The sequence below is a fragment of the Panicum virgatum genome, chromosome 5K, assembly GCF_016808335.1.
Source record: "Panicum virgatum strain AP13 chromosome 5K, P.virgatum_v5, whole genome shotgun sequence".
Classification (NCBI taxonomy): Eukaryota; Viridiplantae; Streptophyta; class Magnoliopsida; order Poales; family Poaceae; genus Panicum; species Panicum virgatum.
The window spans coordinates 17,406,490-17,417,401 of NC_053140.1; the positions used below are offsets into that span (position 1 = coordinate 17,406,490).

Below are 10,912 nucleotides of genomic sequence, written 5' to 3' on the forward strand. Positions count from 1 at the left end.
GCTGTGGTTCGCCCGGCAAACTGTACTAGGCCTTTATACCATTCTCCTCAAGATACTTAGTGAATGGTCCAGGTACTTGGCCGAATGGAGCATGTCTCCCATAATATTCACCACCTCGATCCGATCTCACTAATTTAATAGTGACATTATGCTGATTTTCCACTTCAGCCTTGAATATCTTAAATTTATCTAATGACTCGGATCGTTCACGGATGGGGTAAATATAGCCATAACGAGAGAAGTCATCTGTGAAAGTAATGAAGTCATCTGTGAAAGTAATGAACGAGTCAAAACCATCAACAGACTTTATTGGGAATGGGCCACAAATATCAGTATGAATTATTTCTAATAGGCTTGAACTCCGAGTAGCTCCTTTCTTAATCATCTTAGTGAATTTTCCCTTAATACAATCAACACATTGTTGATCTACCTCAGAAAGATATAATGAATGGAGTATCTCTTCTCTAATGAGACGCTCAATTCTCCCCCTCAAAATGTGGCCTAAACGACAGTGCCACAATTTCGAAGAAGTCTCATCATCACGCTTGCGCTTATGCGTTACATCATTCACATTCATCATAGAATAATCATCAAGAGAGCAAATAAAGATCGACTTGCAAATGACCAAGGCCAACACTTATATTATGAAACTTAATGTTGCACTTAGAGTTGCCAAACTCACAAATATGTCCCGACTTATCTAAACGTGAAACAGAAATAAGGTTTCTCTTCAAACTGGGAACATAAAGAACATCATTTAAATGAAGGTTGAAGCCACCCGGTAGCTCCAAGACGAAGCTTCCAATGCCTTCAACCTTGACCTCATTGCCATCAGCCACTCTTAGGCTTCGCTCCCCCTCTCTTATAGTTCAGATCGAACTGAATACCTGTAATGAATTGGAAATGTGCACAGTGGCACCTGAGTCAATACACCACGTATTAGGAGAAAAATTGACTAAGAATGATTCATCAATGAAAGATACATAATCAATAATTGTATCTTTGCTCTTCAACCAGTCCTTAAAACCATGGCAATCTTTCTGCTCATGGTTAGGTGACTTGCAGAACTTGCACAGTCTCTTCTCAGAAGTCTTCTTATGCTGCACATCCTTGCCCTTATGGCCCTTAAATTTCTTCTTATGCTGTCTGCTGCTACCAGACTCAGCCTGATGCTTAGGAGTGTTGCTAACGCTAACACACCCAAAGCGCTCGCTGACCATGTTGATAGCATCCTTTATCCTTTCAGCTTTCTGCCTTTCTTCTTCCTCAACACAGTAACTAATGAGCTCAGCCATGCTCCAAGTCGCCTTCTGAGTGTTGTAACTTATTTTGAAGGAACTATACTGTGCAGGAAGTGAAGTCATAATGAAGTGCACCAAAAAAACCATCAGAGATAGCCATATCCAATGTCTTCAGCTTATTGGCCATGTCACACATGCTTATAATATGCTCCCTGATTCCACTTTGCCCATCATACTGTGAAGTCGGCATCTTCATAATGAGAGTGCTAGCATAAGTCTTGGAAGAGCTCTTGAAATTCTCTTCCACCTTAGAGAGATATTCCTTGGCTGTCAGATCATTACCAGCCTGGTCCTTATCAGGAATAGCACCACAGATGGCAGGCGTCATTGTTTGCTTAATGATCATGGTTGCCAACCTGTTACATCTCTCCCACTTCTCAATGGCAGTCCGATCACCATTGGGATCAGTGGGCGCTGCTGGCTTATCCTCACGTAAGGCCAGATCATACTCGCACACAGCAATGGCCACCTGAATATCATTATACTAGCTAGGGTAGTTGGTGCCATTCAGGGGCTCAATGGACTTTAGGTAGCCTGTCACAGTGTTCACTGAAAATCATGAGAACAATAACTTCATTAAATTCATAATTAAGATGCTCATAAGAAGTATGAAATTAACCCTACGATGGTCTGATCAACATCATACATAAATTTCAATTTGCATCACCGACTTTCTTAGAACCAATCCAGGTACTAAATCTTTCCATCCTTATTCTTCTTATAATCTCAGGGCGAGATTCCTTTTAGGGGGAAGGCTGTGACACCCTAGGTGTCTGCATAGTAGATTTTATGCATCATGTGCTTAATTTGCATGAAAAAGGATCTTATTGTAAAAATAAAAGGTTATTTATGTAAATAGGATTTAATGCAAGGTCCTTTCTATAGTTTATGTGTAAAATTCAGTGTAATCATTACATGGCAGAAAATTTTGCTTTTTAGTTTGAAATTAAACTGAATTTGCAATGGAAAAGACAAAAGTCCATTAAATTCAAAATCCTTCCAATGTTTTCAAAACAACTCATTAACCATTGGTCAAATCAATTTTTGCACAACATCAAAGTTGTAGATCTTAAAAAGTTGAACAACTTTCATGTTGGGCAGTTTTTCAATTGAGCCCTAGTTTAAAAGTTATTGTTGATTTATAGTAGGGTCCCTGGAATTTTCTGAATTTACAAAGAAGTCCACTCTTCATCTTCCTCCTCTCTCCCTCTCTGCTTCACCGCCGCCGGCGCTGAGCGGCGCTACCCGCCGCCGTGGGAGGACGCAGGCCACCTCCTGCTTCGCCCACCGCCCCACACGGCACCTCTGCAAACCTCTAGACCCACTTCCCCCCGCGCTGGACCTCTCCTCCCCTCGCCACGCCACCCCGACGAGCTCCGCGGCCACCATCTCGCCGTCGCCGTGGACAGCTCGCTGCAGAGCCTCAGCTCCCCAAATCGCGCGCGCCTCAGTACCAGGAGCAATTCTGTTTCATTTTCCCCTCCTTGCCTCGCCCGCTCCCTGCTCAGAACCCCCAGAACATCACCGTCGTGCCGCACCTCCAGACCACCTCCGCCCGCGTTGACCCCACCAATAGCTCCGCCTTGTCCTCGCGCAGCTCACCGACCCCTCCTCGTCACCTATTCTCCACCGGAACAACCTCGCCGCCGTTTCCCGAGCTCCGACCGCAGTTCTTCTCCGCCGCCGTCGCCCTGCTCGCAGTGGACCACCTCGCTCCGACCATCCCAGACCCGTCCAAGCACACCATTAGGTGCGCCTTGACTTCCTCTTGCTCCCCAGTCTCTTTTCCCTCGCCGCCGGCGACGAACCTCACTGGGATTCGGCCGGTCAACCCCCTCCCCTCGCTCTGACTCCGACCAGGGGCATGGTTGCTAGGATTTCAAATCTTCTATGGGCCTGGATGCAAGTCTTCAGTTCTTTTCCTTTTGTTTTTAGGCTGAACTTCGAAAATTCTTAGAAATTAGTAGAAAAATCATAAAAATAGAAATCCAAATGTTTTGGAATCCTTGTTACAAGGTCTACAACTTTTGTTACATGCACATTGTCAGTTTTGGTCTGTATTTTAATCCAAGAAAAAGAATTGAATAATTAGGCTTTAATTGTTCTAGGAGTTCTACTCAGTAATTTCATGTGAGCTTTGGTTAGCTTGTGTATTACAGTGTTACTAGTACCTGGTAAAACTTTGAAACCTTTTTGGCATCATTAACTAGGTCAAAGTTTCAAGATTCCTAAATCTACTAGTTTTGTGCTGGTAGAAATATTTAAGTTCTGAGTGTGAAAATTTTTCCATGCTTACATGTAACTACAAACTTGCTGTTACCCATGTTTTGGAAATTTTAGAGCTGTCTAACTATATCTTTGATTTAATGTTTGTTAAGTAGGCTTTAATTATGGTAAATAGTTTCCTTGCTTAGGAAAATCTGAGAAAATTTATGGAACCCTATTTTGGCCATATATTCATGCCTGTAAAATGTTAGAACCAGAAACATTATATAACTTCCTGTACTAATTAGCTTTATCATATGTGGTTTAGTTTTGTCAAAATTATTACTTCTGTTTTATGCCTAAATAAATTCTGCAAAATTTATAGGACGTTCATAAGTATTTGAAGCATGTTCAAAGAAATTTTGAGCTTCATAAGTGTTGTGGTTTGTACTGTAGAATTTAATCTTGTTCTAGGTGCTTCCTGAGTAAATGTTTTATTCTGATTAAATGGCTGCATGAAATGGTATGAGTTTTTCAGTATTAATTACTCTGTATACCTTCTGTTTAGATTAATTTTTTCTGAATTTCTTGCTGTTTGAGTACTGAGTTGTTGATTCATTAGCAAACTATGTTTTATTTGCTATAGGAAACAACTACCACTTGCTTTATGAAGATAGTGTAGTTCTTTTGTGAAGTTGATCATGTTGTTCTGTGAAATAAGAGATGTTAATTAACTACTCCATAAATGACTGCCCATGTGTTAAGTTTGTTTGCTAATTGTTAGACTGCAATTTCTTCACCTCGTGTGTATGTTTATAATATTGTTCTTATATCACATATAGATATGACCGATCTAGCTGACGGGTACGAGTTGATCCCCGAGTCTGAAGGAGGTGATCTAAAAGTCCAGGTGAACGCTGCTGTACTAACTGAAGACCCGGACCAAAGTTCGGAAGAGACCAAGGCTGTTTTAGCTAGCGACTACCGAGAAGGCAAGCCCCGGACATAACCCAGTATTTTAAATTATTACAATTTACTGTTATTACTTGTGCATTTACAGTTCTTAGGATTTGAATTGAAACCCTAGATGCATGATCCTAGGAACCTATGTACTGAACACTAGACCTGAGTTCGAATAATTGCTAAGCTTATAGGACCGGTAAAAGTCGAGTGATTGCCTGTCACTCGCGAGCTCTATAGGAATTGCTTGTTTACTTTCTGCTATCAATATAAGGACGACGGGCGGGGTCGTGTTTGATATCATGACCTTGGGTGAGACCCCGTCTGTTTTGATAAATTCTGCTAATGTCGCGGTGTGTGGTAGCGGTGGTTAAGTTTTTGAACGTACTAGCCACATGCCGTAAATATGGTACACGGTAAGCCTAGTAGCCGATCGGACCGGGGAGTGGATATACCTTTCACTCTCTCTTAGAGATAGGTTTTATTTATGTTTATGTTGCGCAACACCACGGGTGCAAGGAGGAAGTTGGTGCCCTGTAGTCGGGGAGAGTGACCCTATCCACAAGCCGGAATGAAAGGTCAACGGTTGTTTGGGAACGACCCGACGGTGTTCCAAATGTGTGTGTTAAGTCTGCCTGGCCAGGTCAACAAATTTCGATTCGAATCGTCCGCTTCTCACGGTTTGGGACTGCTTGATCCCTTTGCCACACAGATTAATAAGAGTAACATTATTTGATCAATCTTGATGTTTGATTAAAGTTCTACCATGGTTGAGAAGCATTAGTTGCTTACATAGAATGGTTAATCAACTAGAATCTTGGAAGCTAAAATTTGGGAGTAAGGACCTACTCTTTATTGTTTTTCAGCAAAAGGAAAACCAGAGCCTTACAAAGCCCTGCATAGTCTAGCTAGGTGGACTAAGTATATCCGTTGACAGTTAAGTCTTACTGAGTATTAGAATACTCAGCCTTGCTGTTGAAACATTTTTCATGTATGGGTTTTGAGGACCAGATTGCTAGTCTGACTTGGCCCTGCTCTTTGCCTCCTGGCTGGTCCGTAGAATGGGATCCGTCTTCGGCCGGCAATGACCCCAATGAGTGATACCTTCCTTGGGCTAGCTTGGTGTCCTTTTGCGACGTGTTGTAGCCGTCGTGTTTTCGTTCCGCTGCTTTTGAACTCTGAACTTAAACTTATGTTTTGTATAATGTTTTACTAAGTTTGTATCTGTATTAAGTACTTTGAACTTGATGTAATAAATACTATGCATGTGTTGTAAAATATGTATGGTTGTAATATCTCTATACTCGCCTTCGTGCGGGGTATACTTGTTCGATCCGAGAACCAGTGGTCGTATCGGGACGTTACCCGACAGACCAAGAATTGTTCCGTTTGAAGTGCGTTGTCGATGTTGCCTTTATGGTGATGGCCAGCGCACTTGAGCCGGGATAATTCAGGTGGTTCTGCCACAACGGGCACTGGGCAATTGAATGGGTACATTGTGTAGAATTCTTCACCTTGTAAATTATATTCCTTTCTATTACATATATTGGCAGAGTTTCACTATATTTATGTTATTGATGTCAATGGAAAACAAGAAATTGTTTTATGGTCATGTCAAGGGGAAACAATATATTCTAATACCATTGCTAGAAAAAAAGCAAGCCTAGAATAAATGATTGGTAGTTTAGGATATGATGTACTTATCTCAATACTACTCTAAGTATTCTTTTTTTAAATTCAAATAATAAAGGCTTACTTTTTTCCCTCTTGGTAGTTTAGGATATGATGTACTTCTCTCAATACTACTCTAAACATTCTTTTTTTAAATAATAAAGGCTTACTTTTTCCCCTCTGACTGCACTTTTTTATCCTTAGTAGAAGACAAAATAAGTAATCTTCCACAAATATAGAACAAAAAAAAATTATTAGCCCACTTAAGCTCTATTAGGAAAAATCACGATGCCCGAGATGGCAGTGCTTTTTACCTTTTCCGTTGCCGTGGCTGGTCCATCAGAACCTGAAATCTCAGCACCAGATCCTCTCACCTGGCGCCAGATACAATTCTCGGCCAAAGGTGCAGCAAGTTCAGCGGCAAGTGGAATGTCTATGCAGACCGTGATATTGCATCTTCCTGTTAAATTGGACACCTCAGGTTACAAAGCTTTCTTACTTCAATAACATACTACAGAGCAATGCCCACTGTCAGAAAACAAAGAGTGTTCCTTTTGAGAATATGCATTAGAATATCTCACAGTAATTTTCACGATTATTTCTATGTTGTGATCATTTAATTCGTGAAGTTCTTTAGTTATGCAGTTGCATTATACAAAAAAAGATAGGTCCTTTGTAACTCTATTGTAAAATCACAATATAAGAATTGAAGGGATAAAATAAAAATCCTAGAAAACACATGTAATGAGTAGCAAGCAATATCAGTTTCTCTGAGATAGAAGTGTTCTGTGCCATAGTCATGCAGACAACAAATCATGAAATGATTGCACCATATCTAGGCAAAAGGAGAAGGGGAGTGCTCTATCCAACAATTGCAGGTAGACATCACATGAATGGAATTAACTATGATCAACACTAAGCATCTACTACCAACTGTTTCAGCAGAAGAAAACGAGCAATGTGAAAATTACCAGGAAGCACATCTACTTGACGGGCATGCTCTTCAAATTGTTCAGTTGAACGCCCCCTGCAAATTCAAGGTAATGAGAAATGTTAGAACATTTAAAAGGAAAGCAGGCTTATGTCATCCCATAATCAGCTAAGTCAATTCCCCACAAGAGAGAGAGAGAGAGAGAGAGAGAGAGAGAGAGAGAGAGAGAATCAGCACCAGGTTGATACTCACTCGACATTGCAAATCGAGATTGCAAACAGACCAATATGGCAACCCCCGGAACCTTACAGTTGGAGGAATTAATCGTTGAGGTAATCTTGGTATCAAAGTTGTGCTTCAGAACCTTTTGACCATCTTCAAACAAAAGAGAAAAAGTTGGAATCAACTTTATACGATTTGACACAATCGGAACTCAATAGCAAGCAAGATTTGATCTTGCCTTTAATCAGATCAAGTTATGTTTTCTGACAACAAAAGCGCGAGTGTGAACCACCCACCTCGACGAATTTGTTGAACTTGGGGTCCCGGTTGACCACGAGCCGATGCACCTGGATTCACATCAACCAAGAACCAAGGTGAGAAACAAAAATGTATCAAAAAAAGAACTGTGACGATGGGATGCGTATTCGTTACCATGGCGGGGGACGATGTTGATGCTTTAGAATTGGGAAGAACAAGGGCGCAATTCCGGGACAGAGACCCCCACGCCGCCAACCCTTCTCCTCCGGCGGCGGCACGACCACTTGGCCCGGCTCCACGCCGGGTGGTGCCTCCTCTACACGGAGGCGGCCGGTACGGGGGAGCGAGGCCGCCGCCTTCACGAATCCAGCTCCAGCCTTCACTGGCCGCCACGCCAGCGCGGCGTGCTCCCTTTCTTCACCGCCGGATCCCGATGCGACGGCAAGGTGCAGCTCCTTCCTCCAGGTAGCCGCTGACGCCCGCCTCTCACGGATCCGCGGTTAGAGCTTCGCCCCCCCCCCCCGGTGCTGGCGAGGAGGAGGCCTTGGGGCCTCGCCTGCCGGTGCCATGAGCCAGTTCGCTCGTGAGGGAAAAAAAGCGAACGGTCTGGATCCGTCGCCGCGTGCTCCGCCAACGCGCGCAGACCTCCGCCGGTGCCGCGCGAGCTCCCCCGCCCCGCCGCCCTGTCCACGGCCGGGAGCAAGGAGGGCGGAGAAGGGAGCGAGAGGGCCAGAGGACTCCGGCCGCTCCTAAAAGGTCGCCACGCCGCCCTATCCGCGGCCGCCGCCGCACGGGTCGCGCTGCGCCTCCTCACCGGCCACTGTGAACGGCCTCGCCGCATGCCGCGGCCCCTGCCCCTGAGCTTCCCGCTCGCCGCCCCTGTCCCCGCCGCGAACGAGCTCCCCGTGCGCCGCCCCTACCCCTGCTACGGACGGCCTCGCTGCGCGCTGCCGCGGCCCGCCGCCGCCTTGCGTCGCCGCGGACCCCTCCTTCCACCTCCGCGCCGGCCTTTCCCCACCGCCCGTGCGCTGCCATCGAGCTCCATGGGGCGGCGCACCCCGAGCCCCACGGGTGCCAGCAGCGGAGGGGGGAGGAGGAGCAGGGGGCGGCGACCACGAGATTAGGCGTGTTGGGGATCGCCCCCCTCGCGAAGGTGGGGTCACCCGAAGGTGAGCCGAAGGTCCACCAAAGTGACGAAGCATCGGAGAGCTCACCGAGACCCGGCACCGAAGATGATGCCTTGACCTTCGGGTTGCCTCGGGCACTGCGAAGGTCCACCGAAGATTAGCGAAAATGGCGAAGGTCGCCACCGAAGGATGCCCCGCACTACGGAGTCCGAAGGTTCCGGCGATCGCTCGGAGTCATGCGCACAAAGATCATGACAGGAACCTTCGGGCATGGACTACAACTTAAAAGTGGCAAATCATGAAGGCAACTCCATGCGAAGCCTGTCCAAGGCTACCACCGAAGGTACCAGAAGGGCAAGAAACACGTGACCCGAGTAGGAGTATTCAAGTCGGACTGTCCAACCTTGGGAAATTACCAAATACCCCTGTTGTAATCTCTAAACCTTCGTGGGGACCGGAGGGGCATTTCTGGAATGATGTAATAAGGTTGGGGGTATAAATACCCCCCTACCCAACGTTGTACAGACTTTTGGATGATATTGCATGACTGCTAATGCAATGATTATTGCATAATATCTCTCTGCCTGTTCAAATCTTCACCTGTAACTTGTTTCCTCTGTTTGGGGATCGAACCTAAGACCCCAATAGAGGCGCCCACCGTGTTCTTAGCTCGAAAATCACCTTACGATGGCTCCACAAAGAAAGAAAACCACCAACCTGGGCGCTCATGACGCTGAAGGTTCAAACCTTCACGAGGTCCCCGTAGGACAATCTCCTCCAATCGAACCAACTCCAGCACAGCTGGCTGAGAAAGAAAAGCGCACTCAAGCCGAACGTGCTATCCAGGCCAAAAAGGCTGCAGCAGCAGGCAAAAAAGCAGCAGCAGTAGCAACAACTACAACCGAAGATGAAACATTAAACAACTTCTCCCAACCTGAAGATGTCCAGCTCGAACAAAACATGCACAACGAGCTCAACCTTCAGCTTCGCGTCCTAGAAATGAAAAAAGCTCACCTGGCCAACCAACTAGCGTCCAAAAAGAGGGCAGCCGAGCAAGCTCAAAGGCTGGCCGAAGCAAAACGCAAAGTTGCAGAAATGCAAGCAGAAATCCAGAAAATGCAGGAAGAGGTTGGACAACCACAGGAGCCTTCGAACACCCACGCAGTTGCTGAACATTCCAGACAACACGAAGGTCAAGACCTTCGCCAGACAACCCACATATATCAAGATCAACACTTCCAACCAAGCCCTCCATTCGACTCAACATCACCGCTGTCAATCGCCTTGCAGCGAACATCCTGGCCATATGGCTATAAGCCAGTCCAACTTCCAAAATATGACGGGTCAGTTGACCCTGCTCAATTCATAATGACTTATGAAGCTACAATCGCTTCAGCTGGCGGAGATGATCCAATCATGGCAAAGTCCTTCGTCATGGCATGCGAAGGTCCAGTTGCACATTGGTATTCTTACATTCAGCCTCTCTCGATACAAAGTTGGGTACAACTCAAGGAAAAACTCAAGCAAGACTTCCAAGTATTCAAAAGATTGTCCATCAACACCTTGCAACAATTCAGCTGCATACAGATGGACAGAGAGCCATTGCCCGAGTACCTTCGGAGATTTGTGCAGAAAAAAGCACAAACTCCAAACTTCTCTGAGAAAGATGCAATAGCCAAATTCATCGAAAGTCTCCTCCCAAGCCAACTGGCATCACACCTTGACAGAGAGACACCAAGAAGTCTATCAGAGTTGTATGCGGAGGTGGAAAAATACGCCAAGTCCGAAGCAGACCACAAGCGAAGGGTCGAGCAAAGAAAGTTAATGAGGCAACAGCTAAGCTGGCAGCAAAACAACCAAACAAACACCAGTCAACAAAACCAGTACATACTCCCTGTTGATTCTTCGCAAAATACGGATCAAACAGAAGAATTTGATCCCTACATAGTCCCACCACCCACACAAACTCCGAAGGAGCAAAACAACAACAACCCAAAAGAACATCATCAAAGAGGCAGGTCCAACAGGGGCCGAGGAAGAGGAAGAGGCCGAGGACGCGGACCTTCGCTGGGCCCGCAGAAATTATTCTGTCACTTTCATGGGGAAGATGCTGGTCACAGAACAAATTAGTGTCCCGAAAAGAAAAGGACACTTGAAAGAATGGAAGCTGAAAAAAATGAAAAACTCGTGGCACACACCAGCTGGCCTGCCCAGCAAACTCTACAATTCCAACCTCC

At 45.5% G+C, this 10,912-nt stretch overlaps 1 long non-coding RNA gene across 1 annotated transcript; it reads right to left on the reverse strand.

The window, feature by feature from the left end:
* Positions 1 to 6,228: 6,228 nt before the first annotated feature.
* Positions 6,229 to 8,034, reverse strand: LOC120706720. The gene is made up of 5 exons (XR_005688407.1): positions 7,723 to 8,034; positions 7,587 to 7,637; positions 7,321 to 7,443; positions 7,109 to 7,164; positions 6,229 to 6,597 (listed from the first exon to the last, which is right to left on the reverse strand). It is a non-coding gene; the product is annotated as an uncharacterized LOC120706720 (long non-coding RNA).
* Between the last annotated feature and the right edge of the window lie 2,878 nt (positions 8,035 to 10,912).